Genomic DNA, 26731 nt, shown 5'->3' with positions numbered 1-26731 from the left:
TTTGCACGCCAGAAAGTGCGTTGAGGTGTTTAAAATCTACTTTGCGCCTTGTATTCCCTATGCTTGAGGTATTTTTTCCTGTTGATTTCCTGTGTGCCCCTTTAAAGCCCTTCTCAGAGGCTATGTCTTTCAGTAAACCTTTTTTAATCTTCTCTGGTTGTTAAAGATTCTGCTGTTCCTACAGCTTTGGATTTAACTTTGCCTTTAATTTTGCAATTCTGTGACACATGTAACTATGATGTATTAATGTTAAATTATTAAAATGTTAAATGACACTTGCATTTGTGTCTTATCCGCTTCCTAAAATGTAAGTTTCTTGTGCACTGTGCTTTTTATCTACCTCAGTATCTATCACAATGCTTATCAAACAATTAAGTTGATCCCCCTAGCCGCTAGCATCCTCTGTTGAAAAACTAAATTATTCTCTGTGTGTGTGTGTGTGTGTGTGTGTGTGTGTGTGTGTGTGTGTGTGTGAGAGAGAGAGAGAGAGAGAGAGAGAGAGAGAGAGAGAGAGAGAGAGAGAGAGAGAGAGAGAGAGAGAGAGGTTGGGGGGAGAAAGAGAGGCATAAATTTATACAGTCCCTTGTTAGAATGTTAGCCCCTTGAGGGCTGGGAATGTTTCACTTCTGTTTTTGTATCCCTGGTGCTTAGCACAGGACCTAGGCCACCCATAGTAGGTGCTTAATAAATGCTTATTGGTTGAATAAACTTTTATTGAACAAATGAATGTATTTCTTTTCTGGAGTGAATCCTAAGACTTGGCTTATTCTCTGTCGTTGTCCCTGAGGAGTCTCAGAGGGTGTTGGGTGGAGTTTTGTTACTCCTGTCTTCTCTTAGCAAGAAGAAAATGGATGATTGGGTGCCCCCAGGCCCTTCAGGGTACCCAGCTGGCTCAAAGGAATTTAGGTATGCAGGTTGGCTGAGCTATAGCACACATGGCTTGGACTGCCCCTGAGGGTGGGCTTCAGACTCAGTTACATTTGGAGGATATTCAGGAACTTTCACTTGCCTGGACCTGCTGCTTCTCAGCACAGGCCATCCTTTTAATGCTGGTACCCTGGAGAGTCCTGTGACATTCTCATGGCCAGAGAATTGAAATAGCAGACACAGGAGAGTGCTGCAGCAAGGGTGTAATGTAGAGTGAAGTGGGACAGAACGCAAAAGACATTCTGTTTTGGGGGGGCTGATGAGCCTTCAGCTTGTCCAGTTGTAAGAATGAGGGAGGGATACCAGAGGACCGCTCTTCCTGCCTGCAAGGAAGGCCTGCAAGCCTGTTGGGAAGATGTATGGAGAAGTCAGGAAAAGATGAGGTGGAGAGGCAGAGAGAGCTCTGTGTGAACTCTGCCGATGGAGGAAGCAGCCACATGGTCAGGCCACAGCGAACAGAATCAGGGATTTAGAGATCATCGGGTTCCCCCGCTTTTTACAGGCAGCTTGTCTAGGGGCACTTGGCTAGAGTCTCGGGGTGCAGTCGACTCCAAGTCCAGCACTCCAAGCGTAGATGTATGTGCCTTTGTTCCCATCTCCCCTTCTTTCATTTCTGGATTTCTGCCCCAGAGAGTGCAGGTGTCTTTACTTTGATCTTACAAGTGAATTTTGCCAAGTCACTGTCAGTATCTCCGCTGACAGTCTGAACTACAGTGTACATAAAGTGTACAGTCAAATTGGCTCAGTGCTGCCTCTCTGTCTTCCAAGGCATGTCAGGATGATAGGTGACTGAACAGAGAAAAGGGGATAAAGTGGTGGCAGCTGACTGTGCAAAGCTCCCAGGTTTCCCAGAGCGGCTCCTCTTCACAGTTACAGTCTCTAATTGTAGCTGCCAAAAGGGCAATGTTTGGATTATTGGTTAAAGACATCTCCACATCAGCTAGGACTTCAGTGACAGCTTATTCATTAAAGGTGTAAACTGCATTGAGAGGAGCCAGGGCCCGCAAGTAGCCACTGGGTCGTACTACTCCTGAATTGGAAACTCACACATGATCACTTTCTTTTCTGTCCCAGAACCAATTGGTCCGTAAACATTTATCGAGCACCTACTATGTGCCAGGCCTTGTTATGGTCAGTGGGGAAATGAGGAAAAAAGTGAATCAGTCCTTGCTCTCTTTCAAAGAACTTGCATTCTAGGAATGAGGCACCACATACCTAGCAAAGGACTTGCAAGATAGAGGTGAAATAAATGTAAGGTAATTATTTTGGAGAAAGGCCCTCAGGTATTAGGGTAGGCTTTATTTTAGAAGATGGTGCTTGGACTGAGCTTGGAGGAAAGGTCAGGATTCCAAAGAAGCCGAGGTGAGCAGGGAGTAGTGAGTACCAGTAGAGGGGACAGCCTGTGCAAAGACACAGAGATGGGAGAAAAAAAGTAACGTTACTGGTTTTGTTTTTTATTGTCACTAAGTACCATTAACTAGGAATGTGGAGGTGACTTTTCAAGAGTTCAGGGAATTTTATTAATTGACAGGCTAGTATATCACATAGGATAGTAGCCTCCCAGTGCAGACATGACCCACAAATGAACAGTTTTTTTAATGGTGAAGGAGATAGATTCCAATTTTATGTACTAGGAACCAACTTGTTTTAAAGCTGAGATAATCATGAATCTAAGACCAATAAATTAATTTAAAAATATATTTTATTAAAACGTGTTGCCTGCTTATCAACCCCACAAGCTGCAAAAAGCTAAAATATAAATCTCAATATTTAAAGTCTATATCATCACAAATAAAGACTAAAGGGAGTCTAATATTGTTTCTCTAGGATAAAAATTTCATTGGGAAATATTTCATGAACTAGTAATGACCATCCCCCTCTCCCACAAGAAGTTAACATGGGGGGGTTAAATATGAAAGTATTTTAATTATGCTTTTTGTGGAAAGTGTAAACTTTTGTCAGTCTCTTTTCATCTTTAGTATGTTTTCTTTGGTAATTTTCAGTGTTCTGAGAAGACACCTGTTGTTGTGGGGTTTGAACTATGGAATCAGAAAGACCTGAGTTCAAGTCTTCCCATCCTCATCCTGTGACCCTGGATATTACTTAAGTGGCCCAGAAAAGGCACTGAACTCAAAGGTCCTATTGATTGATCTGAAACTGAAAGGAATTTCCACACTAGAAGTCCAGATTCTTGTGTACATCGATTTGAAGCTGTTTTTATTAATCGGTTAATAAATATTCAGATGTAGGTCTTCACAGATAACTTTCTGGCTGGCTAAAATGGAGGTTCACATGTAAAAATATGTTGAAGGTAGAAATATTAGAATTTTTTTCTTATTTAATTTCTGACCTGGTGTGTGTATGTATATGTTTCTGTCTCTTTTCTCTTTCATGAAGCAAGATATATGGCATATCCTTTGTAGATTGTATATATGCATACATTCCTTTTCCAGAACAAATAAGTTGGAGTTTAAATTCAGTGAATCTAATGCTTTGATGAGGATACATTCAGTGCTTTTATAGGTTGTGTATTGTACCTTGCTTTATAAAATCGATGCGTTTTAAAAGACAGAACTATTATTTATACAAAAGGTTACCCTTTATGGAGAAATTGATTTACTTTTTTGCCTCTGTTACTATGGAAACGCTATTAGCCTGTCCCTAGTGGAAACCAAAATTTACATTTAAATAGAGACATTTTTAAGGGTAAAGACAGAGTAGGAAAATGTAATTTTTCTTAGAAAAATCTTAGGCTATATTATAGACTGTTTTTAATACCAGTATGGGCATAGGAGACAATAGAATGCTTAATAATAAGTGACCTCTAATTTTATTCAATAACAGGAGTGTGAAGGTACAGACATTCTCTATGCCGTTTATAGTAGAGTAAAAACTAATCTCAGACTTGCTGTGCTGGACCAGTGATAATAAGAGTCTCATTAACTTTAATGGAAATTTTTCCTATGCATTTGTATTATATGGGAGGGATGCATTAAACATTTTAAACTATCCTGCTCAATATACCTCTTATTGGAGATTATGGGATTTATGGTAACTTTTGTGAGGGATAATTAGTGATTAGGTTTTGACATTTGCTTTCTGAATGTCTTTGTTTCTTCCCTTAGTTGTTATATTTTTTACATTCCCATATTATGGTTATTTTTCTACTTCTGCCTCATGTGTGCTAGAGGAGGGTGTGGCAGTGGGGGCAAAGGGAGAGAGTTGTGAGGCTTTGAAGAGCTTGGACCCTGTAGCTGCTACCCTCAGAACTGAGGGTATGTGAACCATGGGTGGGGGGAGGGGGGGGAAGAGGGGAAAAAGAAGGAAGAGGAGAAGGGGAATGAGAAGGAGAAGGGAGAGAAAGGGAAAGAGAGAAGAGAAGGGGGAGGGGGAAGTAAAGGGGAGAGAGAGGAGGGGAAGACCTCAGAGAGAGTGTGGGGAGGGGAAGGAGACTGGGAAACTAGATTGAGTTTTTGAAGAAAACAAAAAGATCCTATCATTTTTTCAAATGGTGAATCCCTGTTTCAGGACTGACAGACAAAACACTGACATTCCTTTCTCCACCCCTAATTAAACACTGTCCTGTCAATCAAAGCCTCATGCTGGGGTGTCCTGAAGGACCTTGATTGAAGGGATGAATCATTTATTAAGCCCTTACTATGTGCCAGGCATTGGGTGGGAATACAAAGAAGAAGATGGTTCCTGCTCTTCGGGAGCTTCCATTTTTGTGGAGGAGACAATGCCTGGGAAAAAGCTACCAGTCAGATAGAAAAGTCCCTGAGGGTAGAACAGCAAAGCAGATGGAAATGCCTCTTCTTTGATGTCAAGTCCACCAATAAAAATCATATCCATTTCTGATGCAGAACCGTGTGAACTATTGGATGGGGCTGGGAGGATGGCTGAGGGCACTGGACTGGAAGTCTGGCTGTTCCCAAGGTTTGGGTTTAGGGGCCTGGGCTGCTCTCATCAGGGTCTATGGGGAGGTGTCCAAGGTGGAAGTGGTTAAGGGTGGGCGAGGCTGAACTGGAAGCAAGACCACTGAATGCGCCAAAGGGACTTCTGTGGTCTCTTTTAAGGTGGTGATGAGGAAGGTGGGCCCCTTTTACACAGTGACTTATCCCCTCAATGATGGCTGCGGCCTCTGGGCTGAAAGCAGTTCTGGTTATTGGAAGGACACCGCTATTTCTAAAGCTTTTGGGTTTAGCATTCAGGGATGTCCCCCTCAGGATCTGAGGGGAAATGGTGGCCTTGTCTCTGTCTTTTGGGTAACACTGACAAATTTCAGGTCTGGTCTCAGGCTTGAAAGAATTAAGTTGGTTTGACTTAGCTGACATGTGCTCTTTTTCTGTTTCCCCTTCAGGGTACCCTGCTGCTTCATGAAGCTTGGCTGGCTTGCCTGTCTTTTGAGAGGCATAGAGCTTACATTCTATCTCTGTCAGGTGGCACCACGTACCTACATAGGTCCATACAGAGTAAATACAAGGTAGTTTGGGGAGGGGGAAATGGATCAGGAAAGGCTTTGAGTTGAAGGGGGAGCTTGGGCTAAGTCTTGTAAGAGGAAGTAAGGGGTTTTTTCAACTGGAGATGAGGAGAGAATGTGCTCTTGGCATGGAGGATGGCAGATGCAAGGAAGGCTAAGGTGGATGGAGTTTGTGTGAAGAACATCAAAGAAATTAGTTTGATTTTAGACCTCAGAATGTGGGAAGGGGCTCATGTCTACCAAAGCTGGAATGGTAAGGTGAAGCCAGCTTGTGCAGGTCTCTAAAAGCTAAAATGTAATCTGAAAATGAAATATTTTCTTGAACTCTCAGCATTAAATAGTTTAGCGATGTCATGGTATGATTCATGCAGAGAGCATATGGGATACATTTTGGATCTATTAGAAAAGGGCAAATTCCATAAATATTATATGAGCTACTTTTTGAAATTGAGAGTGTTCTTAAATACTTCAGTAATTCAGAAACTGATATTTAAAAAGTGTTTTAATTATCAGCTTTGTATTAAATACTTTGTCACTTTTGAAAAGTATTTAAAAGTGAGGACAAATAGATCATCCAGCAGGAAGAAAAAGCTTCCTTTGATTTCCTCTCCAATTTTTTTTTCTTTCCAATGGAAATGTTCTTGGAGTGAATTAGTTTGGGGCCTTTTTAATCTTATCTTTTGCCTTTTATTATTTTATTACTTCTATTTGCACTGAGCCACCTGTCAGGTATATGAGAGTGCCAAACCTATAGGCAGATTTGTTTGTGAAAGGAAGAAGTTGAGTTGCCTCTTTCTAATCTTGATTTACGTTAAGAGTTTGTTCCACATAAAATAATGGAAAGGCTATTGGGAGGTATTACTTGGGTCTCATTAAGACAACTATACCAATAAATTTGTGGATTTCCCAAGTATATGTTTTTTAATACTTATGCTCATTTTTATAAATGCAGATTTCAGTCACTAAGCCGAATCTCCACAGCCGGGAAACTCTCCTAAATTACATAGATAATGCATCTAAAACCAGTTCCGTAACTCTGAAAATCAAAACAGATTTAGTCTGAAAAGGGAAGATAAAGGAAGCAGTAATGCAAAGTAGGAAAGAGAAATTCAAAGAAAGAAAGAGGGTAGCCTAGAAAATGAGTTATTTCCTAAGTAATGACTACAGTCTGGCCTTTGTCGAATTTTGCCTAGTAGTTCATTGTTAAGACAGGTAGAGAATTTAGGTTACTGCCTGGATATTTAGACTAGAGACTTACTTATATCATAAATTCAAGGTTAGGATTACCCAAGTGATTCAGGCCTAAGTGTATTGAGTTTATTGTTGTGTATTGTCTTCTTAAGCGCTCTAATTCTCCACTCAACTTGGACTGCAATATGCCCGTCATTGTTTGAATTGGGCACAATTCAGCAAAGTATCTTAGCATTGCTTTTTCTTTGTCTTTTGTCATATTGGTTTTAAGACATTGGGTTAGTAATTAGAGAATTAATAATTTTGTTTATAAATTTTTCAGTAAAGCAAACATTTATTTATTAAGTACCTGCTATGTCCTGGGCATTGTGCTAGGCACTAGAGACACAAATATAGTGAATTTAAAAATCCCTCCTTTTAAGGAGCTTTACATTATAACAGAGTTTTATGACCTTTATTCTTTTTATGTTCATTATCTTCCTAACAGTAGAACTGCCATATCCTGAGTTATTTAAAAGTCTCTCTTAGTCACATTAAGAAGGAAAAATCTGCTTTGGAAGTCCAAATTATCTCTCAGAAAAGAAAAGAGACATCTTTGATGTGTTGTTAAAAAGAGCCAGGTCTTTATAAAAAAAAATTTGTTAGGTTGGATTTTCCCGTTTATGATTGAAGAGAAAGCACTGTCTGAAATGTGTCTGCCATGCTGATAAACAGGTGTGTTTTGAGTGGAAATGAAAATTTCTTCTTGGGATGTACCCAAGTGACCTATGGCAGCTACCTGCCACAGTGGCTTAGAAGGGTACGTAGGATTTCTCCTCTTTGCCTGGAAAGAATTAGGCAGGCAAAACTTCTCTCTTCTCTCAGAGAAGTCAGTTTTATCAGAAAATTGGTAATCTAATTATCAGACAATTGCATCTATTTAAATTTTGAGTGTTCAGACATTTTTAGAAAGAATTAAGAAGGATCCTTGCAATGAAGAAATTGGACAGTATTTTTACCTTTATGGCCACCCCTGATAATGGGAGACAAATGGGAAAAGAAGAAAGAAAAGATGGGGAGGTTTCCCTCTCTTGTTCTTACCCATTCCTTATTTGGCTTATCAGAGCTAAGCTGACTCTTAATGCTAGTTAATTGCAAGAGAAGGAAAAAAAAAGAATGAGTACTTTCAGAGCCATTTTGTATCTTTGGTTTTGTTGGCAACACACTGTTAGACAAGAATCCTCTCCCTGTGCATTATTTAATTTATTCTTCCAGAGCAGATTCAGAAGACAGTAGATATGGTGAGCACCAAATTGCATATATAATGAAAAATTAGGTTGATTCTAGCTTACTGGCTACTGGCATGACAAGCCTTTCTTGATCAGCGGCTACCTGTGTGCAGTCAGAATATTGATAAATCAAAGGAGCCAATCAGTACCGGACACCTAAAGGATGATGATTGGAGGAAGAGACTGAAGGCAATTACACTGCATTCGACTGACCTGTATTCAAACAAGCTGAAAAGAGACAAAAGAAAAGAGGCCAGAAGCTGCTGCCGTCAGCAAACACTTCATGTCCTTGCCAAGTAGAGAGAAATGGCAGCCAAACACAACACTCATTTAGAACATAAACTCGCTGGCAAAACGTTATGGAAAAGACAGTAGAATATTATAAGCAGTGCCACTTTGTAAAATAGTAAAGCAGTAAAGAGGGAAAACACATCTACAAAAAGCTTTGTGGGAAACTCAGTGTAGCCAGATCATCCCAAGATTGTTTATCAATGAAAAGGGGAACAAAGCTGCCAGTAATCTAGTAGCATCTAATTTTCATTTATGTCCATGAAACCACTGCATTTAACTCTTAACAACTCAGTCCATGATGTGCTTGCCGTGTTAAGAGATGGAGATAGTACTGGACGAGATGGAACAAGGAGAAAGTCGGGGTAGACTTATGTTTGCAGAAGAATTGACTTTCTCCCATGCCTCAGAGTCCCTCTCTTATTTAACAGTGCAGCTCACATACCATATTCTCCATGAAGCCTTTTCTGATGCTCCCAAGGCCTAGTAGTACCCTCCCATGCCAAAGCTACCTGAAATTGAACTGCTCTGCATTAATTTCTGTTTATTCTTTTGCTATTGATTCTGTGTGTGCAGCCAACATGAAAGGGGAAAAGGATGTGTTGTCACCACAGAGCCGGTCTTGCCACCTAGCCGTCCCTGCCGAGGGGCTGGTGTCAGCTTTGCCTCTAGTGGGATGATGCGTGTAGAAGGACTCAAACTGATTAGGGTCTCAGAGAGCTTTACCCTTTATTACTTTACTTGCTTTTAGTTCACTCCTCTGATATAGCCAATGCTCATTGTGTCCCAGCTCTAGAAATGAGAAAACTGAAGGCCAGAAAAGACACTGACTTTTTTGAAGTAAAATGATTAGTAAATGGTAGAGCCAGCATTATGAAAACTGATCTTTTGAGGACTTTGGTATTATGGGAAGAGTGTTGGGTTGGATGTTGGAAGACCTGGTTCAGATTTTGGATCTGCTGCTTCTTACGTATGTGACTTTGGACAGTTTAACCTGTCTTGGCCTCTGTGAAGTGAGGATCAGAATAGGTGAATGAATGAAAAAGCATTTATTAAGAACTTAACATGTACACTGTGCTAAATAGTTGTAATATAAATATGAGACAATCTATGCTCTCAAGGAGTCTACCTTCTAAAAGGAGGCAAGGTATACTGGGGAAGGGTGAAGTCACAAAGATAGTGGTAGAGCCATAGATGACAGTCCATTGGCAGGAGCAGTGGAAGTACTGATCTGTTTGGTTCCCCAGACAAGAATAGGAGCATATATGTAGGGGAGGGGAGGTGGTGTTGGGAAGACAGTGTTGTATTTGGGCTGCTGGATGGTGGTGAAACCAAACTGGATGGCTGGGGCAGGCCACATCGAGTGAGATCTTGCCAATTTAGTCTGATCCTAGGGAGAGAAGTGGAGATCCAGTTGTGTGGCGTGGCAAGAATGTTAGTGGAGTAAGATCAAGTGGCAGGGATGGCTAGATGATCTGTGAGGTCATTTAAAACTCTAAATCCTGTGATGAATTTACCACTCCAACTCCAGGGCTTTCCCCCCATACCACCGTGGCCTCTTAGACATTTCTTAGTGCATGGAATGATGTCTTTCATACAACTGCTCAAGTGCCACCTTCAGAAATTGCGTGAGGTATATTCTCCTTTATCCCTGTTCCCTGTGAGTAACCAAAATATTTGCTGTGAATTGGTATGTGTGGTACTTTCTTTTTTGGTCCTGTTCTCTTAGCTTTGTTCATGTGAATTTGTGCTGAGTAAAAACATCTCTTTTTGTGTTTTTTTTTTAAACTGGAAAACATGGAGCTAAAACATAAGTTAAAATTCTATATAGTCAATATTTGTTGATTGTAAATCTAAAAGATCTTGTAATTATTCATAAGTATCTATAATTAAAGGGAATTCCCATGTGGTTCCTGAAAAAAACTCCCACACAGTTCCTTTCTTAAGGATTGTAGATTGGGTTTAATCAAATGTTCTTTAGAAATCAGAGTAGTACAATTCTTTTAATTCTGTTTAATGTTTCATTGTTCTATGAATATGAGTATGAAATGTACAGACATAAGAACATTAATTACTCTAAAGTGAGTTCAAAACATGATTGTATTTAAAACAATTTCTCTTGCATACAAAATACGAATTATATGCTCTACAGTGTAAATGCTCACTAGATATTTTTCATGAAAATTAAATTAATATTCTGTGACTGTAGAATGAAGGGAAGAAAAGAACTCTTGTTGGAAGGCAGTCAAGGAAACCTTGTTCTGTAGTTCCTGTAGAAACCATTTGGAGTGGGCAGACTGAGCACGCGTGTGCGCGCGCGCACACGCACACACACACACACACACTCTCTCTCTCTCTCTCTCTCTCTCTCTCTCTCTCTCCCTCTCTCTTTTTCTCTCTTTCTCTTTCTCTCTTCTTTTGCCACCCCCTCAGTGTTTTGCTGAATTCTTTCTCCAGCTTTATCCAAAGACAGAAGAGCTGGTTTATCAGTTGTGTCAGTACGGAAGCCCTGAAAGGCTTTCACATCTAGCCCAGAGAAATGTGCAAGTATGACCAAACTTCCCTGCACTAATCGCTCTACTCATGAGTAAATTATAAGCTAGAGGGATGCCTTGTAGCCATTGTGTTCCCCTTTACAATGCTGGCAGGCCATGGGATAGCCCAAAACTGTCAAAATGGTGGAGTTTCTTGTTGCTGACCCATTGGTTGTAGATCTAGGGAACGTACTTAAATTTAAAACTGCTGTGAAGGGTCTGCTCTGTACTTGCCTTGGTTCTACGTACCTAAAAAATTAAAGCTAACTCGTAAACTCTTTGTAGGGAATTAAACCCTTTGGTGGTGGCCTTGGAACCATTCTGACTTCCTAGGGATCCTCTTGTGATGACAGTTATTTCAGAGTTAGAGTACACCTTTCAGGAAAGATCAGCTTTGGAATATCACTGGCCTCGTTCCAGTCCAGTCCAATACTGTATTAACATGGTAGTATTGGGGGCACTTTGTGGCTGGGAGAGCAACTCAGAGGCACCCTGTATTCTGAGAACTTCACTTATTTTGGATAATGGAGTCATCTCCAAGGTAGAAAATGATTTTGTATCTCATATTAGATTCCTTCCTTAGAGTCTTCTAAACCAGTTTGTTTCTTATGGCTCTGTGATAGTGATAAGATGGGAAAAAAATACTTTAAAATAATGCATGGGACTCTTTTGCATCATTTTAAGGACAAAGAATCCTTACTTTTCTTGTATTCCTTATTGATAACTTTCCTTTGTTGCATACCATTAATTTTTCCAATTTGCCAGTTCCTGCTGGGCTCTTTCTTGTAACAATAGCAACAAGGCAAGAATTGAGCAAAACCAACTAATAAAGCAGCCTGTTTGATAGCCCATGCAACATTCTGTACTTGTAATTCCCCTCCTTTTATCCAAGAGGAGGGAATTACGTTTGATTAATAAATCTAAGTTGAATTAATGCCTTTTACTAGTATTACCATTGAAATTATTGTAGTCATTCATGTGCTGTTCCCCTAGTCCTACATTCTTTGCTGTGTATCAGTTCATTCAGGTCTTCCCATGTTCTCTGAATCACTTATTTCATAGTAATAGTCATTATATTCATGTGCCACAAATGTTCAGCCTTTCCAAAATCAGTACAAGGATGTGCGTATCTGTGCTTGTTAATGGACTAAAACATTTGAGTATAAAGAGGAGGAAGGGGTTCAAAATATCAGTAAAGTGTAAGGATAAATATATTTTTAACAGTTCTATAAAAAAAAAATTTCAAGCATTGTTTACTAAGCAACACCTGCTATGTTTAAGGCACTCTGCTAAGTACTAGGATTACAAAGAAAAGCAAAAACCAAAACGGCCTCTGTTTTTAAGACCCTCTCAGTCTAATGGGAGAAATACATGCACAAGAAAGCTGTATCTAGGATAAATTTGAGATAATGAACAGATGGAAGGCAGGAAGGAGATCTTGAAAGGCTTTTAAAAAGTAGCGTTTTAGCTGGAAGTTGAAGAAAATCGGGAGAAGATAAGTAGTGGGGAGAGCATTTTATTAGTCTAGGAGGGGATGGACAGGCAGGGAAAATCCTCCCAGTCTGGAGAAGTATCTTATTCAAGGAAGGCAGTGCCACTGGATTGCCCAGAGTATATAAGGTGAGTGAGGGCTTAGAATATTCAGAAGGTAGGAGGAGGCTAGGTTATGAAGGGACTTAAAAACCAAACACAGCACTTTGTATTTGATCCTGAAGGTGATAGAGAGCCACTGGAGTTTATCAGACAGGGAAGTGACATGGTCAGGCCTGTGTTTAGGAAAGTACATTTGACCTCTCTGAGCTGGAGGATGGATGGACTGGAGTGGAGAAGGATTTACTGCAGGCTTGAGATGATGAGGGCCTGGACCAGAGTTGGGGCCAAGGTTCTATGGAATGTCTAGTTTGAGCTGTCCAATAGTCAGTTGGTAATGCAGTGCTGGGAGATTTGAGAGAAGTTAGGGCTAGAGAAATAGATGGGGAATCATGTTCATAGAGATGATGATTGAATCCTTGGGAAATAATGAGATCATTGAGTGAAATAGTATTGAGGAAAAAGAGAAGGCCCAAAGCAGAGCCATGGGGGCCACCCCATGGTCATTGGGCTCAGCGTGGACAAAATGCAGCAAAGAAAGCTGAGGAGAATTGGTCAGAGGTAGGAGGAGAGCCAAATGAGATCAGGATCCTTTGTGAATGTAGAATGATTTTGTGTGTGTTTGTTTGGCTTTTTTTTTTTGCCTTGGTCAGTGAGAAACTCTGCCTTTTTATGCAGGACATGTGAAGCAGGAGATAAGGCAGGAGGTATCTGAGTGATGGGGAAAATGAGGGGATAAGAAGGAGCTCTCGGCAAGTGGGGGTGGGAGCAATGGGAGGCTTTGGAGGAGGTGTTAAAAGATTTGGAGAAGCTGCTGTGGTGAGTGGGACAGTGAATGGATTGTGAAGGTGCCACAGTGAGGGCCTAGTTGAGATTATGTAGCATAATTTGTAGTGGCCTCATTGTGCACAGCGCTTTGTTGAATGACACATGAGTAGGAGTGAAGGCAGCAGCACATGGTGGGAGTAATCTAAGGCTGAGGCTTTGCAGGGCAAAATAGTTGATGGGATAAGGAACCAAGAAACTAGAGAGAAGATACTGTAGATAGGAACTAGTTCACCAAAGGGTCAAAATGAGGAAGGGAAGAGAGTGTGGTAAGTGTGGGTGATGACCTGGGAAATAACTTGAGGAGTGGAGGGATTGGAGGTCATAGTGAGGCTGAAGTCCAGGGTTTGAGGTTGCAAGGCAGAGGGGGAGGTGGAATGAAAACAGATTGTGATCAGATAAAGGGATTTCAAAGTTCACGAATGTGTAAGTAGAGCATTTGTGGGTGATGTATGTGGCTGAGAGTTCATCTGTATGCAAAATGAGACTACTAGAACTCAAGTCCAGCCTTTGACGCTTTACCATTCTGAGTAAACTAATCTAGAACTTGGTTTAGGAGCATAGTCATCATCATATAACCCTTCATTGGGTTTCTGCTGTAATCATTATCACCTGATTTGATGCTAATGCATTCAGTGGGACTTTGTCAGCTTGGGATAGATGCCAGGTAAGGGCTTTTTCTAGACTTTGCCTCCAGGTGCCACTGTGGACAAACTTCTTATTGCCAATCTGATCTTCCCTGGATTGGGATTTATAGTTGTTTTATATTCCTCACTCACTAATAAACCAGGACATTTGGCCTGGAAGAAATTCTAAACTGCAAGTGGTACCCTTTTTCAGGGCTTTTAAGGAGGACCTTTAATTTTTAAAATGTATTTTTTATTAAATCACATTTCATTTTTTTCAGTTAAAAATTTTCTCTGCCGCCATAGAACAAAACAAAACAAAACCTTTGTAACAAATATGTACGGTTAAGTGAAAAAAATAGAATATATATGTCTCTATTTTCAGTCTTTTGACTTCATTTTAATATTTCTTGTTGCCTCATAGAGTCATTGGCTCTTACTTGGTCCATTCTAATTTTCAGGGAGTTTGTTGTTTGGACAGAGTTTGGTATATCTTGTGCCAACTTGTTAATATCTTTCTAATTATTTCTTCCATACCGCTCATTTCTTTTCCTATATTTTCCTCTAGCACTCACATTTTGTTTATAAAAACATGCTTTAGCCCTCTCTCTTTTTTTATTTTTGCTTCATCTCTTCTAAGAATTCTAGTTGAATTTTCTTTTTTTGGTCATTCTGTTTTTCTGAGTCTTTGCTTGTACATGTTTTGCAGTCATTCATTCGCTTCTGGGTTTTGTCCTGAGGTTCTCTGACATCACACTTTATGGTGGAATTCTTTTTTTTTTTTGTCTGTTAATTCTTCCACCCTACTTCCTGACTTTGGACTCCATGTCAGGCCTGGGTTCTGCCATGTTTTTGGAGGGAACCTTTGGCTGGTCCTGTTGCTTCTTTCTTGGGGTTTTGAGTGTTGTGTTATTCCCAGATCTGGCAGACACAGGCTAAGGACCTGCAAGCTTTCCAGGCTGTCAGAGTAATTGGGCAAAGTCTAATTGCTGCCCCTGTGATCTGGGCTGTATAAGTTCCTGAGCTGGTTTTGGGTCTGCGCAAGAGTGAATGCTGCTGGACTCCTTCTCTATCAGTCAGCTGAAAAGCTGTGTTGGTTCAGAATGGCAGAATTGTAGGCTCTCCTTTGGTCTGGGATTTCTACCCTGGTTATTCTTCTGCAGTCTGGGCTAGGTGCTGGAAACGAGACTCTGTTCTAAGGTCTGAGCTCTGAGCCCCACCGCTGCTCCTGGATTCTGAAATTAGTATACTGCCCAGTACTTTCCTACTGGGAATCCCACCCTGTGCACAGGCACAGGTCCCCTTTTCAATCCACCCTGGATCTATGACTTGAAACTGGGTATTGGGTGACATAGCTACAGTTAGCACCCCTCCTGGTCACAGCCAGTGCCTCAGTATGGGCCTGGTGGTGCTCCAGTACAGGTCTGGGACCCCTCTTGCCCTAGTGCATGGTCTTCTCCCTGGGTGCTGGAATGCTCCTGGCTTGACCCTATTCCCTAGTGTCTGAAGACCTCACTGTCTGTCTCTCTCTGTTGAGATGGGCTGGACAAATGACTGTGACTTTTGCTGGATTTTTCCATCAGGATTCAATCTGGATCTTGGGTTTCTGGATTTTTTTTGTGGGGGGGGGTGGGTGAGGCAAGGGACTTGCCCAGGGTCACACAGCTAGTGTAAAGTGTCTGAGGTGAGATTTGAACTCAGGTCTTCCTGACCCTGAGTCTGAAGCTCTCCCCATTGTGCCACCTAGCTGGCCCCTGATTTCTGGATTTTTTAGGAAGAGTTTGGTGGAGGGGAGCTTGCCATACAGCTTCCTAACATTCTGCCATCTTAGTTCTGTTTCCAAAGATATATAGATATGGATATAGATATAGATATAGATGTGTGTATGTATATATGCGTATATGCATATATCTTTTAATAATCCATCACTTGTCTGGCAGGAGGTGGATAGCATACTTCATGACTAGGTCCTTAAGAATCATGGTTAGTCACAGCATGGATGTGAACTTTTAAGTGTTTCAAAGTTGTTTGTCATTACAATGTTATTGTATGAATTGTTTCTACTCACTTCACACTGCATCAGTTCATACAAATCTTCCCAGGTTTCTTTGAAATTTATCTCTTTCATCATGAACAGTAATGTTACATTCATGCGTCATAATTTGGCCATTCCCCCGTTGATGGGCACTTGGTTAGTGGCATCATAAAAAGAGCCACTATCAACATTTTTGTCTATAAGGCTCATTTTTTTTTTGTTTGATCTCTTTGGGGTGTAGACCTAGCATTGGTATGGCTTGGTATATGGTTTGATAACCTTGGGCCTATTTCCAAATGGCTTTCTAAAGTTAGGTTGGACCAATTTGTAACAATGTATACATGTGCCTGTTAGGAGAAGATCTTTGTAACACTCTCCTCCCCGGTGCCACCCCTACCTTTGAGTTTAAGGATCACAGAAGGTGGTGTGAGTATATGGCTTTTCAAACTAAGCCCTGAAGTCCTTTGTCATTTCAATAATTGCTAATAAGCATTATAAATATTAATTATTGATAACATTAATAGTGTTACCAGTGAACCAAATGTAATGTTATTGAGGACAGAAAAATAATTGTGTTGTAATTTAAAGAATGTTTTCTCAAAACTCATGATGTGTAAGCTCAGTTATATAGTCATAAAAGAAATTAACTTTTAAGAAAAGTCTAATGTTTCTGGCCCCAATAATTCACAAAGTGCTTTTAGTAATGATTTAATTATTTTTGTACTTATTCAAGACTGGAAAATAACTCTTTGTGAGTAGCTAATGCGTGCCATGACATTTTAAAAAACAAACATACAGAGATTAGTTGAAATAAAAAATATCTCCTCTGTTGTGTATTTACTCTTGCTAAATTGTATATGAGATGGGGTATTTTCATTCCTTGGAAAAATAAAGGAAAAGATGAATAAGATTTTCGAATCTGGAATACTGTGCACATGTCTCTTGCTGGTGATCTACTGTTCTTGGTTTATGGTGCCACCCTTCCCCCATTTACTTTTTTTTGCTCTTGTGGAAAGATAACTTCCATGGAGATCTTATAAAATGAGGTAGTGTAAAGAATAGAGTGCTAGATGAGGGCAATTGGTATTTCTCTCCTGGCTTCTGAATCGGTGTTTGTGTGAATTTTCTTTGTGCAGATGAGAATAGGAATGTTTGCCCTGAAACTCCTTGGGATATTTTAAGGATAAGTTTGTATGGTGAGAAGAAAAATGCTACTAGAGAAGAAAAAGGCTTTTTGGTACTCTTGAAACTACATGTGAATGAGAATGTTCCTTATGTGCGAGGTCAAGGAAAATAGAATGCCAATTCACCTTTCCCCCTTTTTGACCTATTTTTCTTGGGCATTTATGGAGTTGTCAAGAATCTTTAGTTACTTTGGTAGTTACTTTAAAATTTCTTGGGGAAGTGGAATGAAAATGAGCCTATAGGGTGAATCACTCCTCGTCCCCCTCCCCCCCATATGGGGTGAGACATTCTCAGCTTAATACCAAATAATCTAAGAATATGGTTGTTACAATTATAAGATGAAGTTAGTTTTTCCAATGTTTCCTAAATGTAAATGAGTAAAATTCTAAGCAGAATTAAATATAGTATAAAAATTAAGTGAAATACACTTGATTTAAGGTTTTCTAGTTAAGATGAAGAGAGAAAAGGATATTCTAGTAAATGAACACAGATCTAAGAAAGACAACTTTTGAGTTATTAGAGATTTGAAACTCGGAATCTCATAGAAATTCCTCCACTTACTTGGTGGTAGTTTGGAACAAACAATTTGTTTTATTAGGAGAAACAAGGTAAAAGTGCTGTTATTTTTCTATTTAATGATGATATAGTTTCTTTGTTATGTAGAAAGGTATCTTTCGTCCCACTGAGAATGAATAAATATTAACATTTCCTGATAGAATACTTTTACTGTCACTCTAACTTGGGCTTTTGGCCATCTATTTCCTGGCTCTTTAAAAATGTGAAACAGTCTCTTGGGGGGTGGGAAAGCGGGGGGAGAGAGAGATAGAAGCAAGAGAGAATGAGAATATGACTATCCTATGCAGGCACTGATAGACTGCGGTACCATTTGCAGGAAGGGACCTTGGAAATTTCCTCATTTATTCTTTTTGTTTTACAGTGGACCTGAGGGGTCCAGTGATTAGCCAGAGAGCCCATCGCTCTCCTGGGTCAGAGCTAGGAGTTAGAACATAGCTCTTCTTTCTCAGAGGCCTGTCAGGGTTGCTGCTTCTACACCCTGGACACTTCAAAAGCTTTTAGTCATTGCAATTTGACCTTTAGTCTCTAGCTTGCTACCCTGGGTAACAGTCCTAGAAAATAATGATCTCCAAATGACTGTATGGAATGAGGCCTAACTGTTTTCAGGGCATTTCTGGATCTTGTGAAGAGTAACAGTATTCACCATTCTGGGCATTTGAAGTTGTCCCCTTTATCACAAGAAGGACCGTAATGACTTCATGTCCAGTTCACGATATTCTGAAGATGACCTAAACACTTGGCTAGCAATGTAGCACTCAGAATATTGTTTTCTAGCTTGCTTTTGAGGCATGACTTGGTTTTTAGTTGGAAGTAGAAGACTTTTTTTGGACTTTTATCACATGTGTGAACTACAGCTTTAGAAATAAAGATCAAGAAGCTTCCCACTGTTGAACCTATGTGAATAGATGCCTTTGATCAGGAGCACTATTTATTTTATTTTTTAAAATTTTTATTTGTCAACCATCACTTCCATAAGCTTTTGAGTTTTAAGTTTTTCTCCTCCTCCCTCCCCAAGACTGCACAATCTAGGTTACACATACACATTCCTATTAAACGTTTTCACATTAGTGATGTTGTAAGTAAGAATTAGAACTAATAGGAGGAACCACTAGAAAGAGGAAACAAAACGCAGCAGAAGAAGAAAAATAGCCAATAGTCTGCTTCGATCTGCATTCAGACTCTATAGCTCTTTCTTTGGATGGGGATAGCATTTTCCAACATGAGGCCTTTGGAGATGTCTTAGATCCTTGTGTTGTTGAGAAGGGTTGAGTCTATCAAAGTTGATTATCACCCAATGTGGCTGTTTAGGAGCGCTGTTTTATAAAAGGTCCCTTTTTAGTTGAATAATCTTAAAGAAGCACCTGGCATGCTTGTAAAGAACTCTTTCCTTTGTACATAGATAGGTCAGCCAGTTTTTATTGCGTATTTGTGGTTGTACTGTATTCTAAATTTCATTATACTTGCTTATGTGTCCCTTCCTACAATCAAAGAAAGTCCCTACATTTCGTTATTGGTTTTTGTGTTCATGATATTGAGGACCATCACTTTGGGAAATACTCTTTTAGGACTATGAGGTCTTAATGATGAAGCCTCTTCTTCATTATGGCATTTAGCCATACTGTGGAGAAAAGGAAATACCACTAGAGTACAATTAATGGAGAGGGGTTGGGAGGGTGTAGCCTATAGTTTAAGAATGAATTGGACTCAGTTCACTTAGAGCTTTGGTTCCTGTGTATAGGAAGTGCACATAGAATATTTGGCACCTCTTTCCACAGGGGTTGGGGAGGCAGTGGGTACTCTGCTAGATGTGAAGCTTCTATTTGACAGTCTCTATATAGGAAAAGAAGGGAGAGCATGTGGAGTATTTATTTTCGCCTGTATCAATGGCTACTTTCCCCATCCCCACCCCCAACTTTTGTATCAATTGGGATTTTTAGTATAGCCCCTCGGTCAGGGAATTGGGTGTAATAAAGAATTGTGAGCTTCTTGTAACTCTTGACCACCAGGATGGGGGTGGGGGGTTGGAATGTTTCACCATGTTAGGTCTGGAGCAAGGACTAGAAATGGGAAAGGTAGGCAGCTGCTACTAAAACACCTCTACCTACTGGCAATGTATTGAAGCCTCAGGAAAGAAAATCGTTCAGTGGGACGTTTTACATTTGCATTGGCCTTTTCATGCAGGCCATTTCCAGTCACTTCTTGTGGCATGTTGGTTTTGCCATATAAAGTTGAATGTGTCGCAGTCAAGTAAACAGGCATTTGCCAAGTGCATACTGTGTGCCAGGCACTATGCTGAGTTTTGGGGCTGCAAAGAAAGGCAAAACCAAAATAGTCCTTTTTCTCAAGGACGTCACAGGCTAATGGGAGAAGCAGCATGCAAACATCTATGTACAAACAAGACACACACAGGGTAAATCAGAGAGAATATCAGAATGAAGGCACTGAGATTAAGAACGACTGGGAAAGGCTTCTTGCAGGAAGAGGAGCTGTAGTCATGACTTGAAAGAAGCTGGGGAAGCCAGGAGGCAGACTTGAGCAGAGAGAAATAGCCAGGCGCGGAGGACAGCCAATGAAAACTTCCAGAGGTGGGAGATGGAGTTTCTTGTCGGCCAATGTCACTGGATCGTAGAGTACATTTGGAAGAGTGAGATATAAGAACACTGGAAAAGTGGGAAGGAGCCAAATTATGGAGGACATTAAAAGCCAGACAGAAGATTTTATATTTGATCCTGGAGGTAAGAGGAAGCCACTGGAATTAACTGAATGGACTCATACTTGTCCTTTAGAAGGATCACTTTGATAGCTAAGTAGAGGATAGGTTTGAGTGGGGAGAAACTTATAGTCCAGGCATGAGGTGAAGAGGGCCTGGACCAGGGTGGTTGTAGCATCAGAAGAGAGAAGGGGGCATACTTGAGAGATGTTGCAAAGAACAAAATGACAGAACTTGGCAGCAGATTGGAGATCATGAAAGAGAGTGAGGAGTTGAGCATGAAGGTTGCAAGCCTGGGTGACTGGGAGGATGAGGGTGCCTTTGACAGGAAGAGAGAAGTTAGGAAGGATGGGAGCATTTTGAAGGAAGATACGATGAGTTCAGTGTTGGACATGCTGAGTTTAAGATGTATACAGAACATCCAGTTCACACTTAAGTGAAATAATATAGAGGAAGAAGAGAAGACGATAGAGCCATGGGGCATGCCCATGGTTATCGGGCTCAAGATGGATGAAGATCTAGCAAAAGAGGCTTTGTGGTAGGACAGGTAGGAAGAAACTCATGAGAGAGCAGTGCCACAGAAACCTATAGAGAAGAGTGACGAACAAGGTCAAAAGCTGTAGAAATGTCAAAGAGTGAGGATTAAGAAGAGGCTATAAGATTTGGCAATTGAGAGACCATTGGTAACTAGAGAAAGCGCTTTCATTTGAATGATGAGTATAGCATTAATAAGAGAGATAGAGGCATTGATTGAAGGAGTCTTCTCAAGGAGTTAGCCAAAACTAGCATGGAGATCTAGGCTGATGGTGGGGATGGCTGGATCAAGTAAGGGTCTTTTGAAGATTGGGGTGACAGTGAGAATGTTTATAGACAGTAGGGAAACAACCAGAAGACAGGGAGAGATTGAAGTTAAGTGAGACAGTGAGGACGCTAGAGGAGCCAATCTGCTGGAGAAGATGGGATGAAATGGGAGCACTTGTGCATGTAGAGGGCTTTGCCTCGGCAAAGGGAAGGGCTACTTTTTCAGGGGAGACAGGAGTGAAGAAAGGGGTAATGGCAGAAGGCATCTGAATGATGAGATGAGCAAGGGGAAAAGAGGAAGGTCATCTTTTTCTGGATGCTTGCAGCTTGTACTATTTTTGCTTTGTTGTGGGAATTCCGAATTTTTGCTGTCGTATCCCTGGGACCTGGAGTTCCTTTCAGAATATGAGCAATGGACTCTTTCTATCTTTTTTAGACTCTGGTTCTAACTGTGTAAATTTTTATGATTTCTCAAAATATCATGTCTAAATTTTTTTTAAGTCATTGTTTAAGGGAGTATGGCAATTCCTAAATTATTTCTCCATGACTCATTTTTCAGGTCATTTGCTTCTGATATCTTATAATTTCTTATATTTTCCTAATCTTTTGTGGTTTTTTTAAAATAATAGTTATTTCTGTTCTATTTCAGTTTACTTGGCTCATATTTACTGCCTTCACTAATGGGTTATTTATTTTCCTTCCGTTCATTTCTCCAGAGCCTTCATTTCATTTTTATCTCTTGCTTCGTTTCTTCTAGGTATTCATTTAGTCATTGTGGAAAATGTGTTTTTTTCTCTTGGAGTTTCTGCTTGCAGTTGTTACTGAAATTATTCTTTCCTTATGGGAGTATCTCTAGATTAGTATTAATTTTTCATATTGGTCGCTGTCTTCAGATTTAGTTTTTGAATTGGGACTTGAGAGGGGCTGTTTGACCCCGTTTCATCTCTCCTTGGGTCACCTGGATTCCTGTACTGAACCACTTTACAATGTTACCCCCATGGACTTTTGAATTTTAGTTCACTGGACCTGCAGGGCCTCTGTGGTGGTTCAGTATAGAATGCTAAGTCTCTTGGTGTCCTTGGGTGTCGCGGATCAGTCCGTTCTTGCATTGACCCCTGCCTCAGCCACCTCTGATCTCTGATGCTCCTGGGGCCTTCTGGGTGCATCTTTGTGAGTTTTGAGCCACTCTAGGGCTCTCTGGGTCTGCTGTCTCTGGACTGAATGTCCTGCAGCTTGTACATCTGTCTACCTCTGGGTTCTTTCTAGTCTTGCTGAAATGATATCTCTGCCTGTTTGCTTGCTTGTTGTTGGCTTTGTTGGTGTGCCCCCCTTCTCTGGCCCTTTGGTTGCTGGCAGACTTTGTGTTGAGGAGATTGGGAGCGTAATGGTGCCATTAACATAATTAGGGAATGTGGATGGTGATTAATTTAATTTTGGAAATGTTGAGTTTGCAGTGATTGTGGGTCATTCCCAAGTGAGTCAGAGGATCGTAAGTGTCGAGCTGGGAGGGGTCTTAGAGACCATTGATGTCAACCCCTCATTTTGGAGATTAAGTGACTTGCCCAGGGTCACCCAGCTAGTAAATGTCAGAATCAGGATTTGAATTCCTTCTTCCTGATTTGTTCAGCATTCTATCCACTGGCCCCTTGATTTCCGGTGTTCGGTTACGAGAAATGGGATCAGAGCTTTGGCAAAAATTGATTTAGATATACAGGTTTGGGAGTCATCTGCACATATGTGATCATATGTACACATATAATTAAGACCAAAGAAACTGTGGGAAGAGAAGACTGAGCAGAGAGCCTTTGGAGATAATACCCCATCCTGAATAAAGGCTGGGAGTTCTTATCTGTACAGAGATTTGTAATGTCTTTTAAAGCACTATCAGCAGCAACTATTTATCGAGTACCTGCTATGTGCCAGACACTGTGCACTGAGGATGCAAAGGAGGGTAAAAAAGAGGCCCTGCTCTCAGGGAGCTCACAGTCTAGTGGGAGAAACAGTATATGACCATCTATGTACGAATAGGATGTGTCCAAGATAAATTAGGTAATCTTAGAGTGATGGCATTGGGAAAGTCTCCTTGCCAGATGGTGGCATTGGCTGAGACTTGAGGGAAGCCAGGGAGAGCACGAGGGAGAGAACTCCAGGCATTGGGGACAGCCAGGGAAGCTGGCTAGAATCAGAGATGGAGGGGGATGGGTGAGGAAGAGTGGGGAGGCCAGAGTTTGAGGAGGGGAGTAATAGGAATACTGGAAAGCTTGGAAGGGGCCAGGTTATCCTTAAAGTAATCAGGAGCCGCTAGGGTTTATGGAAAAGGAGAGTTGCATGATTAGACTGGTTCTGGTAGTTATCATTAGCTCTCCTGTTCTAATTAATGTAATAATTAGGCTCGTCAACTAAGTCCACAATCCATCTTACTCAGGAAAGATAACTTTGAGACCAGGGTATTCCCAAGTTAGTCTTTGTTCTAGTGTGTTATGGCCTTGACCCCATCCAAAGCATTTATAGTCAAGCACCAGTATGATAGTAGTGCCTTCAGTTTTCAGAATGTCTTCTTTAGGAGGACTCACAATACTTGAGTATGTTGTATTATCTGCCCTGACAACATTCTAGTAAATTAGGGCACAAGCAATCTCCATTTTTAGGAAAATCATCAGGTTACATGTCCTGGTCAAGGTCATAAAGCTGATCTTTGACAAGCAGGTCTTAATCCAGGTCTCCTGGACCTGTTCTTTTTTCCCTTCCCTTTCATAAAGTTTTCCACTGTTTCAATACATTGGCTCTAAAAGCTCAGCTAAGATTTTGGAAATTGCAGCCTGTGATTTTCAACATGGTTAGTTAGCAAAGGCATAGTTTATATATTAGTGTAGGTAGAGAACTGATGTCTTAAATGAAATTTGATCTGTTGACATTATGTTGTGACCTCAGAGATGGGGCTTATCCAGAGCTTATGGACCTGTGCTTCTTTATTTTTCTCTAGAAATTCAGTTGATTGTCTTGTCCATTTGATTGGCACAATGAAATATACTATTTCAAAGAACCCTCTGTAAAATTGTCCTCTACCCATTCTTATTTCTTCAGCACAACCAGTATGGCCCTGTTCTATCTCAAGGATATGCCTTTGATCCAAGGAGTTTGTGTGTGTGTCCCCCAAAGGAAACGATTAAAAACCTGGCTTTTATTTTACGTATTCCCATAAAAACCAAAGACAGTATAAAAAATTATTATTAGAGTAGAGTGTGTCTTTATCCTCATCCAAGAAGCTGAATTGGATTATGGGGCAAAAGGATTTTAAGTTATGCGGGGCCCACCTCCTTGGTTATCACAGGACTGATTCCAGGGGTCTTTAGCTCAGTGGTATTTGATGAAAATATTCTTAAAGCATTTTTTGCAGAGGAGGCTGTGAAGGTGGACTGACTCCCCTGTTTGGAGGTTGAGGAGGCCCGGAACGGAGAACCGCCTCCATCAAGGTGTGGTCTTTGTGCCATGGGAGGGAGAAAGAGCGGGCTAGCTCATGGTGATTGGACCGGTAGGAAAAACGAATCTCTTGTTCTGTCTTGTGATTTGCTGAACTTTTAATTGTAATTTCTATAGTGAGGGTGGAGTTTTCTCCTGTTTCTACCCCCACCCCCCACCCCGGGTATCGGGATTAAAATTGCGTTTGAAAAACAAACAAAAAACCCCAGAATTTTGCAGCAACCTAAATATGGGTGCCACTGCCTAGAACCTTGATGCCAAAGCAGAGGGCATCCTGGCATCCAGGGAGAAGGAGATCTGAGGGCGTGCCTCGACGCCTCTGCACCCCAAGTCCGCAGCCCTCCCCGCTCTGCCTCGTTGCCGTTTTGGCGCAGTGACTCCTCCGCCGCCGGGCGGGGCACTCTTTTCTGTCTCTCGGTTCTCCGCAGGCGGAGGGAGACGAAATGTAGTACCGCAGTGCATATGCCGTAACCATGGCAGCATAGGGGAGCGGCGGCAGCGGCAGTGGAGGCGAAGGGGAGGGAGCGCAGGCTCCATCCCACGGCTCCGCCCCCGCCCCCACCCCTGTCGCCCCAGGGTGCCCCTCGTGGGGGGCCACACGGCTGCCTCGGCAGGGGGAGACGAGCCCTGAGCTGGGGGGCAGCTGATTCCTGGGCGTAGTTGGCGGCGACGACGACATACCGAGGGGCGCGGCGAACCAACTGGAAGGCGGGGGTCATCCGGGCTGCAGATCAGACCGCAGAGCCCAGCGCGGGCGGTGAGAGCAAGAGCCCAGCGCGGGCAGTGAGAGGAACAGTCCGGCCCGGATTGCGGGCAGGCGGGCGGAGGTCCGAGTGTCCTTCCTGCGGCATCGATGAACGACCACCACCGGGAGGCCGGAGATGCTGGTCTGAGCTGGGCTCGCATGGGTGGGGGCTGGGGCTCTGCCACCCGAGGCGGCTCCCGCCGGGGCGGGGGCCCATCGGATGGAGCCGGGTGGACCCGGGGGTCCGCACGGCACGAAGACCCCTGGCCGCAGCCCTAGAGAGGGGGACGGGGCGGTCTACCCCGGGCTCGGGATCCTGAAAAGGGTCCGAATGGGCTTGGCGGAGCCCGGGGTGGGGGGGATGGGATATGCGACATAGGGAGACGGACAGAGACGGAGACCGAGAGACAAACGCACTCCCCCCGGGGTTTTTCTGGGTGGAGGGGGATGGGATATGCGGCACAGGGACAGACAGACACGGAGACAGACAGACACACCCCAGGGTTTTTCTGGGTGGAGGGGGATGGGATGTGCGACATAGGGAGACAGAGACAGACAGACAGACACACTAGGATTTTTTCTGGGTGGAGGGGGATGGGATGTGCGACATAGGGAGACAGACATAGAGACAGACACTAGGATTTTTTCTGGGTGGAGGGGGATGGGATGTGCGACATAGGGAGACGGAGACAGACAGACAGACATACTAGGATTTTTTCTGGGTGGAGGGGGATGGGATGTGCGACATAGGGAGACAGAGACAGACACAGTAGGATTTTTTCTGGGTAGGGGGGAGGGGATATGCGACATAGGGAGACGGACACAGAGACCGACAGAGACACACTAGGATTTTTTCTGGGTGGAGGGGGATGGGATGTGCGACATAGGGAGACAGAGACAGAGACACTCTAGGATTTTTCTGGGTGGAGGGGGATGGGATGTGCGACATAGGGAGATGGACACAGAGAGAGAGAGAGACCCTCCAGGGTTTTTCTGGATGGAGGGGTTTGGGATGTGCGACATAGGGAGATGGACACAGAGACAGAGAGAGAGACACCCCCCAGGGTTTTTCTGGTTGGAGGGGTTTGGGATGTGCGACATAGGGAGATGGAGACAGAGAGAGAGACCCCCCAGGGTTTTTCTGGTTGGAGGGGTTTGGGATGTGCGACATAGGGAGATGGACACAGAGACAGAGAGAGAGACCCCCCCAGGGTTTTTCTGGATGCAGGGGTTTGGGATGTGCGACATAGGGAGATGGACACAGAGACAGAGAGAGAGACCCCCCCAGGGTTTTTCTGGATGGAGGGAGATTGGATGTGCGACATAGGGAGACAGAGACCCCCCAGGGTTTTTCTGGATGGAGGGGGATGGGATGTGCGACATAGGGAGACAGAGACACACCAGGGTTTTTCTGGATGGAGGGGGATGGAATATGCGACATAGGGAGATGGACACAGAAACAGAGAGAGA

The 26731-nt window shown here is 42.2% G+C and overlaps 1 protein-coding gene across 5 annotated transcripts in view; it reads left to right on the top strand.

Annotated features, from left to right (window-relative positions):
• Window positions 1–26731, top strand: part of JMJD1C (jumonji domain containing 1C) — a 240414-nt gene that overhangs the window by 11568 nt on the left and 202115 nt on the right. Inside the window, exon 1 of one of the 5 annotated variants that reach the window (XM_078150739.1) lies at window positions 25025–25403. The exons of 2 other annotated variants lie outside the window; for them this stretch is intronic. The gene's annotated coding sequence lies outside the window, so the exon portion shown is untranslated. Of the gene's footprint in view, window positions 1–25024; window positions 25404–26731 lie in introns of those variants that run through there. 2 more of the 5 variants (XM_078150735.1, XM_078150733.1) reach the window with 2 other exon arrangements.

The sequence above is a fragment of the Phascolarctos cinereus genome, unplaced genomic scaffold (assembly GCF_003287225.1).
Source record: "Phascolarctos cinereus isolate Bilbo 61053 unplaced genomic scaffold, phaCin_HiC Scaffold_3;HRSCAF=262, whole genome shotgun sequence".
NCBI lineage: Eukaryota > Metazoa > Chordata > Mammalia > Diprotodontia > Phascolarctidae > Phascolarctos > Phascolarctos cinereus.
The sequence above is the reverse complement of the archived record's forward strand: the minus strand, read 5'-3'. Positions and strand labels throughout refer to the sequence as shown.